This window comes from Esox lucius, chromosome 8 (assembly GCF_011004845.1).
Source record: "Esox lucius isolate fEsoLuc1 chromosome 8, fEsoLuc1.pri, whole genome shotgun sequence".
Lineage (NCBI taxonomy): Eukaryota > Metazoa > Chordata > Actinopteri > Esociformes > Esocidae > Esox > Esox lucius.
The window spans coordinates 8,045,712-8,056,638 of NC_047576.1; the positions used below are offsets into that span (position 1 = coordinate 8,045,712).

Here is a 10,927-nt window from a genome sequence, read left to right on the forward strand (position 1 = left end):
CCAGCTAACTCTCATCCTCCCAAACTGGAAGACCAATAACAAACACCCACAAATTCAGCACACAAACACTTCCCGGAAACTAGCAGCTGCTGGGAGCGGGGAAAGGGAGGGATAGGACGCCAGTATTTCCTTGACATCTTCCCGGCAATGCAAGGGCAGCATCACACGAGACACAGTGCCACACAGCGGAGTGAGCTAATAGGATTGGCCCATGTTGTGGCTGACCAATCACTGAGCAGAGGTTTGCAATTCACACTGAATCAAAATGCAGCCAGTTGGATCGGAAGAAGAGACGGTGCTGAGATGTGAGCAGTTTTCCGGTTATTGATGCCAGTTACTGAAGAGAAGCCTCTGTGTTCTGCAGAGGCGGTGTGTGTGTGTGTGTGTGTGTGTGTGTGGCCCGTAGGTATGTTTGTGTAGCTGTGTGTGTGTGTGTGTCCCGTAGGTATGTTTGTGTAGCTGTGTGTGTGGGAGGGCACCATTATCAGTGATAAGACATGTTTGTATTTAGCGTCCCATTAGTACAGCACTAGTAGGAACATCACCTCTTTCTATGGGTCAAGTCCACAGGAAACAGGATCAAAACACATGACAGGCTGGGCTATTACTGTAAATGACAGTCAACCACCCCCAAACAAGCCAATGGGGGGAAAGCACCAAATTGCAAATCCGGGGGTTTTGCAAATAAATGTCCAACACACTTCTGCGTGGGCGTCAAATCTGAAAATGACACATGGTTAAATAAACTCACTTGTTTAAATTGTTGAATTTGAACATCACGGACCCGAACCGAGATTTGAAAACAAGCAAACATAACCCGAGCCCTTATCATCCCTACATTTTGAATTGCGCAATGACTGACCGGATACACCGACACAAAGCATAACCGGCCTGAGCCGGTTCGGCCGTATTCAGGTCACCTCTCTCAGAGCGGTTACACAGAGCCCGTGGGACGGCTTTTTCCAGGTGTGGCTCCCGAACGGAGAGCCTGGCAATTAGCCTCTCCACCCCTCACCACGGCAACCCTCCGCAGAACACTGAGAGGGCAGCGGGCTGGCTAACAACAGGGCAGGAGTGCACTTCCTTTGTGACAGAGGGGCTGACAAGAAAAAGGTCAGAATATAGCGGGCGGCGGATTAGGGATGGGCTGGGTAAAGGGCGTTTCTTTCCGTCTCCAGTCCTTTTTTTGAGGCCCACCACAGCCTATTTGGGTAATTTTAGCCTTCTGCGGTGGAACAGAGATCCTACTACGAATTGTTCCCAACAACTCGGGTTGGGGAGAAGGTATGGGCACCCTTAAAGATTTCCGTTTGCGTCAATCAGCCGTCAGGTGGGTGTATTGCAGTGGAATGCAGTGGAATGCAGTGTGTCAGAGGTCGCACAGGATATCTGAGGATTCATTTGAGTTTGTAACTTATTTTCTGGACTGGCCTCTGACAGTGTCACAGCACATGGGGGTTTTTGAACAGTATGCTACTGCAGTTCAATGTTTGGTAAACACCCGTTATGCAACCAGGAACTGGTGCCGTGTCTGCCGCTGGAACTGAACTAGTTTGCCACGACACCACAGACACACCAACACAATGACAGCTATAATGACAAAGGGGCACCTACACACAGCAGCTTTAATGGTTGGCCCCCGGCGCCTCCCGAGGCATTATGGGAAAAAATCCCACAATAACCCATTTCTCTGACAGAAATCCTCACCACACATTTAAGGTTTCCATGGGGAATGCAAAAACAGACGCTTGAGTAAAAGTTGACGTGGTCTTGCTGAGTTACACAAAAGCCTTTTAAGACTTTCCCTCACAATCAACTCTCCGCCAGAGATAAGCCCTGTGGGTTGGGGGATGACTCATTTCAAGCACAGTGTAATTGACCTGCGCAGTCAGGGGAAAGCCATATATTCCTACCAGAAATACTGCACATTTTCCTGTTTGTTTGGAGAACTCCCAGACTGCTATGACAGGCCCTGGTTGTAGTGGAACACCCAGCACAGCAGCCCAGAATTGGGATGACTGTTTTGTCCTGAGCACTGGGGGGCAGGCATGGGGGCGAGCAGAGGGGTAGGCCGGGGAACATTAAAACAGGATGGACGGGTGTGTCCCAATAATCGGCCTGTCTCCCTCTTTGGCACGTGTTTCATCTCTTGGCACTTTGTGCTGCAAGTGACTTCTCTAATGACACTTCTGTAAGAGGAGAGTGTGTGTGTGTGTGTGTGTGTGTGTGTGTGTGCGGGTGTGTGTATGTGTGTGCTGTGACCCTGACACTTCCATGCACGCGTGCCGGATGAGTGTGCGTGTGTGTTTTATGTTCACAGTGTCTGGCGGGGTGCCAGCTGTGGAAGTCAGCCCAGGTCAAGGAGGACACAGAAACACAGATCATCCATGTAATAATCAATTCCACTGATGACAGACAAATACCCTCTTGGCTGCTGTCGTTTTACACGCGTGATACATCTATTTGACAGTTGTTGTTGATGTTGTTGTTGTTGTTGTTGTTGAGAGCCTGGAAATGCTTTCTGTATTCTGTCAATGTGTTTTCATCGTTCGTCTTGATTAGCTTCGGTGTGGGTGACCTCTGGATTATTCCAGGGCGTGCGTGTGCATGCGGCTGTGTGTGTTTGTGATTGTGTGTACAGGTCAGTAAGGGGAGTGTCCCTATGTGGAGTGGGAGGAGAGGAGGCATGGAGAGGGTTGGAGTTTCCCGGTCACATAACCAGTCACAGGCTTAGAGAGGGATACAAGATGTACGATAGGATTACCGGTCTATTCTGGCCCAGGCTATTCACAGTCAGAAAACTCTAGAATATCAGCTAATCACACACACACACTACATATGGACAATTCCAGAAGAGAATTTCTGATGAATTCCACTAAGCTGATTATCACAAACAAATAAAGCAAGATTCATCTCTCATTCTACATGCCTCCTATGTCATTCAGTCTGCCTGTATGTCTTTCTTTATTTGGATAACAGCTATTTCATATTATATATCTGCAAAAATTAAGCGACCACTCAGCATCTCTACATGTATGGCAGCCATTCCATTCCAGTGTCTGTTAAACTATTCCAACACAGGCACACCTCATTATACTTAATGAGGTACTGATCAAGTGATTTCCTGAACCAAGCCTAATTTAACGAGGAAAATAATAAAAACCACTGCTGTGGTCATCAATATCCTCTTGCAATAGGACCAGTTGGATGGCAAAAACAGTGCAAGTAGTACCTCAAAGTTAATTTGAATAAAAAATAACTATTCAGCATGACAAAATAGTTGAAAAGAAAAGCTTTGAGTGAGGAAAAGAAGGGTTCAATTCTGGCTTTACTGGCAGAGGGATACAGTGAGCATCAGGCTGCATCCATCCTTCATAAGAACAAGGTCAAGCAACAGACATTGAGGACAACAAAGCTACAGACAGGCAGAGGGCCAAAACGACTGACCGAGATGACCGTCAACTCATTCGAATGTCACTCAACAACCGTAGGATGACATCAAGTGACCTACAAAAAGAATGGCAAACAGCAGCTGAGGTGAAGTGAATGGACGGTTCGAAACAGGCTAACTAGGGGCAGGGCTGAAGTTGTGCAAAGCTAGAAAAAAGCCCTTCATCAATGAGAAGCAAAGAAGAGCCAGGCTGAAGTTTACAAAAGACCATAAGGAGTGGACTGTAGAGGAATGGAGTAAGGTAATCTCTGACAGGTAACATTTTCAGCTTTGCCCAACATCTGATCGTCTAATGGTTAGATGGAGACCTGGAGGGGCCTACAAGCCACATTGTCTCGCACCCACTGTGACATTTGGTGGAGGATCAGTGATGATCTGGGGATGCTTCAGCAAGGCTGGAATTGGGCAGATTTGTTTTTGTGAAGGATGCATTAATCAAGCCAAGTACAAGGTTATCCTGGAAGAACACCTGCTTCTGCTCTGTTCCCCAAACCTGTGAGTAGTTTTCTTCCAGCAGGACAATGTTCCATGCCACACAGCCAAGGTGTGGATGGAGGACCACCAGATCAAGACTGTCATAGCCAACCCAATCTCCAAAACTAATCCCCATTGAATACCTCTGGAATTTGATCAAGAGGAAGATGGATGGTCACAAGCCATCAAACAAAGCCGAGCTACTTACATTTTTGTACCAGGAGTGGCATAAAGTCACCCAACAGCAATGTGACAGACTGGTGGAGAGCATGCCAAGACACTGAATTCTTTGATTAAAAATCAGGGTTATTCCACCCAAAGAAAATTCTGAACTCTTCCTAAGTTAAAACATAAGTATTTTGTTCTTGAAAAATGAATATGAAATTGTTTTCTTTGCATTATTTGAGGTCTGAAAACAATGCATCTTTTTTTGTTGTTGTTGTTTTGTTGTTGTTTTCTACAAATAAATAACAATATTTTTATTTGGTATTTGGGAGTAATGTTGTCAGTAGTTTAGGGAGTAATGTTGGCAATAGAATAAAACAAAAAAGTAAATTTTACTCAAATACATACCTATGAATAGTAAAACCAGAGAAACTGATAATTTGCAGTGGTCTAGATTTTTTTCAGAGCTGTATATATATATATATATAAATGAAATATGAAAAGGGCAATTAAAAGTGAATTTCCCACATCTGTGGCTTTTTAAATTGCAATTAGTGTCTGTGTATAAATAGGCAAAGACATAAAATGATATCCAAAGCCTTGCAAATGTCAGTCAGTAGTGTTCAATCACTTACTAAGAAATAGAAAATTCAGGTGCCTCTTGATACCAAGCCAAGGTCAGGTAGACCAAGAAAGATTTCAGCCAAAACTGCCAGAAGAATTGTTTTGGATACAAAGAATAACACACAGGTAACCTCGTGAGAAATACAGGCTTCTCTGGAAAATGGTGTGGTTGCTTCAAGAAGCACAAAATGACAATACTTGAACAAAATTAGCTGCATGGTCGAGTTGCCAGAAAGAAGCCTTTACTGCGCTGCGCCAATGCCACAAAAAAGCCTGGTTACTATATGCCTGACAACACCTGGACACGCCTCACAGCTTCTGGCACTCTGTAATTTGGAGTAACGAGACCAAAATAAAGCTTTATGGTCATATCCATAAACATTGTTTGGAGAGGGGTCAACAAGGCCTATAGTGAACAGAATACCATCCCCACTGTGAAGCATGGTGGTGGCTCACTGATGTTTTTTTGAGGGGTGAGTTCTAAAGGCATGGGGAATCCTGTGAAAAGTGATGGCAAGATGAATGCAGCATGTTATCCGAAAATACTGGCAGACAATGTGCATTCTTCTGAAAGCTGCGCATGGGACGCTCTTGGACTTTCCAGCACGACAATGACCCTAAGCACGAGGCCAAGTTGACCCTCCAGTGATTACAGCAGAAAAGGGTGAAGGTTCTGGAGTGGCCATCACAGTCTCATGACCTTAATATCATCGAGCCACTCTGCGGAGATCTCAAACGTGCGATTCATGCAAGACGACCAAAGACTTTGCATGACCTGGAGGCTTGTTGCCAACACGAATGGGCAGCTATACCACCTGCAGGAATTTGGGGCCTCATAGACAACTATTACAAAAGAATGTATGCTGTCATTGATGCTAAAGGAGGCAATACACAGTATTAAGAACTAAGGGTATGCAGACATTTGAACAGGGGTCAGTTCATTTGCGTTCGTTTTATGATTGTGCCATTCTGTTATAACCTACAGTTGAATGTGAATCCCATAAGAAATAAAAGACATGGGTTTGCCTGCTCACTCATGTTTTCTTTAAAAATGGTACATGTATTACCAATTCTCCAAGGTTATGCAAACTTGAGCACAACTGTATGTGATAATAAATGGCTTCATATGATCACTATCCTTACATAAAAGACAGTTTTTTGCATGATCAGTCCTATTTTCTAAATCAATGCCAGCATTTCACAGTTTCTGTCGGGGTATGCAGACGTATGAACTGTACATACAACTTCACAAAATTGGGCCTCTTCAGGACCCTTGACAACACCTTAAAAAAAACTCAAGTAAGTGTCTCAAAGAAAAACTGCCAGCAGAAGTGGGGGGTGACAGTAAAGAGACAGCGAGAGAATGAGGCCGACATGTTCCATAAACTGTCTTGTTCCCTCACAGTGAGTGACAACCAGTCTGAGGTCAACAACAACCCAGCTGACAGGCCTCTCTCACGACATACTCAGACATGGTACAGAGAGCTAGAGGGTTTTGTTCCAGTGGTAATCAAGATGCCAATGAGTAGGTTAGTGGAATCAGATTCCCTGAACTAATACGTGCCTGTTTAAAAAAAAAATGTGTACTAGAGGAAGATCAGACTCTCTGTTCTGTGTAAAAGTCATTGTGTTGCTGCTCAGACGTGCGTTCAGTGAGAACACATCTGAAACAAAAGGCTGTAGATGAGCCAAGAAGAGGCCTGCTCCGGAGAGTTTGGAGCACAGCCTGAGCCGGTCCTCCACGGGTCTGGAACCAATCAGGCCGTAATGGTCTCTGATAGCTACTCCCACTGGCGCCCAACACACGGTAATGACGAGCGAGGCTTGTGAGGTCATCCACATGCACACCAACACACCCAGGGTGTGTGATGACACCGCCATTTTCCATTCAGCCGCCGGGCGGCCCACCAAGCCGTGTTCCTGGGCTCAGAGACGCGGGTAATCACCACCTCCTACAGGACACACAGGCGCACAAAGCAAGCCTGTATAGATGATCCGGGGGAGGGGGCTTTTATCATCTGGCTGATGCCTGCTGACACACAGCTGAGACAGTCATGGGGAGTTCATTTAATCTGTGTTGCACTGCTATGATGCCCACATGTCTCCTGCACTTCCACAATGCAAAGCTCTTGCACTGCAGGGATTTCGGTCCCGGGACATAGACAGACAGACGCAGGCAGACACAGACTGAGACATAAAAAGACATAGATAGACAGACAGACAGACAGACAGACAGGCAGACAGACAGAGACAGACAGATTGAGTTTATTGAGTATTTTATTCTCTGTGTAGGTAGTGAGCATCTCTGTAGAGGCAAGATCAGGCACTTGTTGTTCTGTCCTGTGATAGGACTGTCAGGTCTATGCCTGGTCTCTGTGAAGATTTCTTGAATCACCATGTCACTGTGCCCATCTGTGCTGAAACAACAGTCATAGTTCATGAGCTAAAACCTCTGAGAGAAAATATATAAATATAAAAAACATATTCACTCAAATTGGCCTTTCCCTAAGGCGCCCAGTGCAGACTGGATCTCTGTTCTTCTGTTTTATTTAGTGAATATGACAAGGAGGTAAAAGAACATTCATCTGCTTCTGTGAAGTGTCTGAGTGGCGGGAGGCACGTAGAGAGAGTAGATGGTACAGGACACTTAAGCCTGGAGTCTTTCACTCCTTGTTTATCTTACATCTTAAGCATGCACATACTGATTACTTCAGTACAGTTGACGAAGTGGAATGGCAATGGTTATGAGTGATGAATTTGGCCATGCTAAGGTTTTTTGCAATAATTAAAGTATACTGCAATGCACAGCATTCAACACATAACAATACAACACTGGAATAACATTGATGTCAGTTAATGTCATACAAGTACAAGTAAAACAAAAGAAACGACCACGGAGACATCTGCCAGTGGCCTGAAACTTTCTGAGCCTCTCTCTTAATGCATTTTCAATCATTGTCTCAATGTACTTGTGACACACCATGAACGGGCCACTAAAGCCCAACAGATTACTTTAACTTTTACAGTAAACATCCCTAAGCCTAACCAGGAACGTCTCAGGGGAGGGACGTCTTGTCTCTGGCCTGAATTCACTGCCTACTGTACTGCTTTTTCACAAAAACAAAACAATTTGCAGTCCAAACCTTGAGCCCTCACGCAACCGACAGGAACAGCGCGTAGCCTCCGAGATAAAAACATATAACAGCATGTCCACCATGTTGGTTGTTTTGTTTGCAAGGCCAGGCCCCGACTAGCTGCCTGCTGAACCACGACCCATTGGCTGTATTTGCAAGCGTTCGGTACCACCCCAGAAATCCTTCCTCACACACAGACATAAATGGCACCACAAAACCCGGACCCTAACGCTAACCAGACCCAAACCATACCCTAACCAGACCCAAACCATACCCGAACCAGACCCGAACCAGACCCGAACCAGACCCGAACCAGACCCTAACCAGACCCGAACCAGATCCGAACCAGACCCTAACCAGACCCGAAACAGATCCGAACCAGACCCTAACCAGACCCGAACCAGACCCGAACCCGAACGAATCAGACCCTAACCAGACCTCCTCACTTTGTCGGATTTGCAGTGAGTTACTATTTCATGAACATGTCTGTCAGTCACATGTGTAGTACACATACACATACACTCACACACAAAACTCACACACACACACACACACGTACGTTCCCCTATGAATAATCCTTAGTCACTGTACCCCCCTGAAGCTACCTATCACCACACACCCAGGAGCTCTTCATCAACAACCATTACCACATCCACAATGAGATCGCATTCTCCTTCTGCACAATGAAGAGGCTATGCTGACACATCCGTGCGCGCGCGCACGCACGTTTGTGTCTGAGTCAGCGTGCTTAAGCCCAGGTGGGCTCGAGAACCTCCTCCGGAGCCCACTGGGTCTGCCTCTGACACCACATGCCGTGGTCTGCATCCGGCCCGGCTGGAAGCCTTTATTCAACAGCCCCGGGGTGGGGACAGAGAGGGGCCCGCTAGCCTGTTAGTGTGGTGTGATGCAAGGCGCTAACTGGCACACACAAATACTGGCAGATGCAAATAATGCCGTTATTCATTTGTATCTCCAGCACAATGTCTTACCGTGTTCTGTCACTTGTTTATGTAATTTCCAGCCAGGAGAAACCTACTGGTCAAATAGAAATTCACTATGGGTCAGAATTTGTTGTAGGTATGAATACTTCTGGGCTTGACTGAAAAGACATACACGCATCCTTCAAGTTGATAGTCACCTGACAGAGATCAATAAGCCAATACGATACTGATGGAGTCACAGGGAGCGAGAAAGACAGAGAGGAAGTCCAGCAGAGGGAGACAGAGATGTGACTAATGCCGTGGACCAGGAGAGGTTATGAAATGAAGAGGCTTCAGGCTGTGTGCACAGGCTAACTGTGTTACCAATCATAGACAAAGGACATTTATACAGTGCTGTGCAGGAACAGGACAGAAATAATCGAATTTCCTCTGAACGTGGGCCAGATAATGTCCTCCTCATGTCACATACACCATGCACTGCCTCCCTGTCAAAGACTACCCAAGAGTCTCCTCGATACCCCCATGCAATTCAACGAATTCCAATATTTACAGTCCTACCCTAGGGTCAGTTATTCAAATCTTTTATTCAATTCAACATAATAAGTAGGCAATTCACGATACACCGAACAAGACAATCATGCTCAGTGACAGACAAACACCACATCATCGAGGCATACCTGACTCAGGCGTGTTCAAACAGCCAGAACAGTGATGTTCTGTGGCACGAGTGTCCAGAGAATAGAATCACAATGACAACAGCACCATCGTGTGGCGTATATAAGACATCATGTTTACACTTCATGTTCACCATATTTTCAGTCACAAATTATTTAAAAAAGTGAATGATACTTCAAACCCATCGGTAGATATCTGCTTATTGTATGCCTTATGGGTAGTTTTGCAGTGGCATATAATATTTTTTGTTCGCTTGAATGGGTATGGGTCCAATGCTCTGTAGGCTAGGTAACTATAACAACCCGATAGAGTGCATTCTTACCTGAGTCGTGCAAAACATGTCCACCAGGTGGTGCTTAATTATCACAAGACAGCATCCGGTCATTTAAAAAAAAATTCAAGGCACACCATGATATCATCATATCTTATTATAAATTGACAGTACTTAAAATACATTATTTTAAAATACCGTAGAGAAATTTTTGTTTGTGTTTCACCAATGTATTTTGTAACAAGACGCTTTAGATATAGGCTAAACCTGGCAACTGTTTCATCAGGTATAGACTCAACCTAATTTCTTGCCTCTGGAATTAAGCAGGGTTGGTCCTGGTCTGTTCCTGGATGGCAGACCAGATACAGCAGTAAGTGGTGTTGGAAGGAGCTAGTTTTCCTGTTAGTCTAAAGACGTCCTAGGGCAGCGAATGGGGCGTTAACCTGCATAGAAAGCTGTCATTTGGAATCGTCGTCAATGGGTGTCCTGTCTCCGTGGTCACTAAAGATCACATGGCACTGATCATAAGAGTAGGGGTGTTTACCCAGGTTTCATGGCCAATTTTCCATTCCTACCTGGCTACATAATCATCCTCAACTTCCAATTAGCTCTTTCATCCCATCCCCTCCCACGCAGCTATTCCCAAGGTTATTTTTGTAAATGAGAATGTGTTCTCACATGACAAACCTGGTAACATAGGAAATTAGATTAGAAATCAGTCGTCCCAAGCAAAATTATTTTTAATATACAAAAAATTATCTAAACTGGATTAAATATTTAACGTCATGTATAATCAACATACATACATAGTGAAATGCTAATTATATACTAATCAAGTTGACAATATATACATTAAAGCTTTTTAAATTTAGATACTTTAAGATACTTTAAATTGAATTATAAAAATGTTCTGCTTGGGGTACCAAATACAAACTAAGGGCCCTAAGAAATTGATCCATTTTATATGGCTGAAGTAGCCATAAAAGCTTTGGATGTAATTACAGCTCTTCTGTCTTAAGTGATGTGATTTATACCAACAATTAGTGCTCAGAGCAAGTCTAGCTGTAATTACCATGAAGGGCCCTGATAGTTCTTAGGGGGGAAATGGGGCCTCATCAACCAGACTAATGGAAAAATAAAGCTGAGCAGAGAAATATACCCGATGGATTCTTGGAAGCTGGAGAGATCAAAA

The 10,927-nt window shown here is 44.6% G+C and overlaps 1 protein-coding gene across 1 annotated transcript in view; it reads right to left on the reverse strand.

Annotated features, from left to right (window-relative positions):
* LOC105011359 (guanine nucleotide-binding protein G(I)/G(S)/G(O) subunit gamma-7) overlaps positions 1-9,497 on the reverse strand; it is a 55,694-nt gene extending 46,197 nt beyond the window's left edge. Inside the window, exon 1 of the mRNA XM_034293625.1 lies at positions 9,467-9,497. The gene's annotated coding sequence lies outside the window, so the exon portion shown is untranslated. The remainder of the gene's footprint in view (positions 1-9,466) is intronic.
* Positions 9,498-10,927: the final 1,430 nt, after the last annotated feature.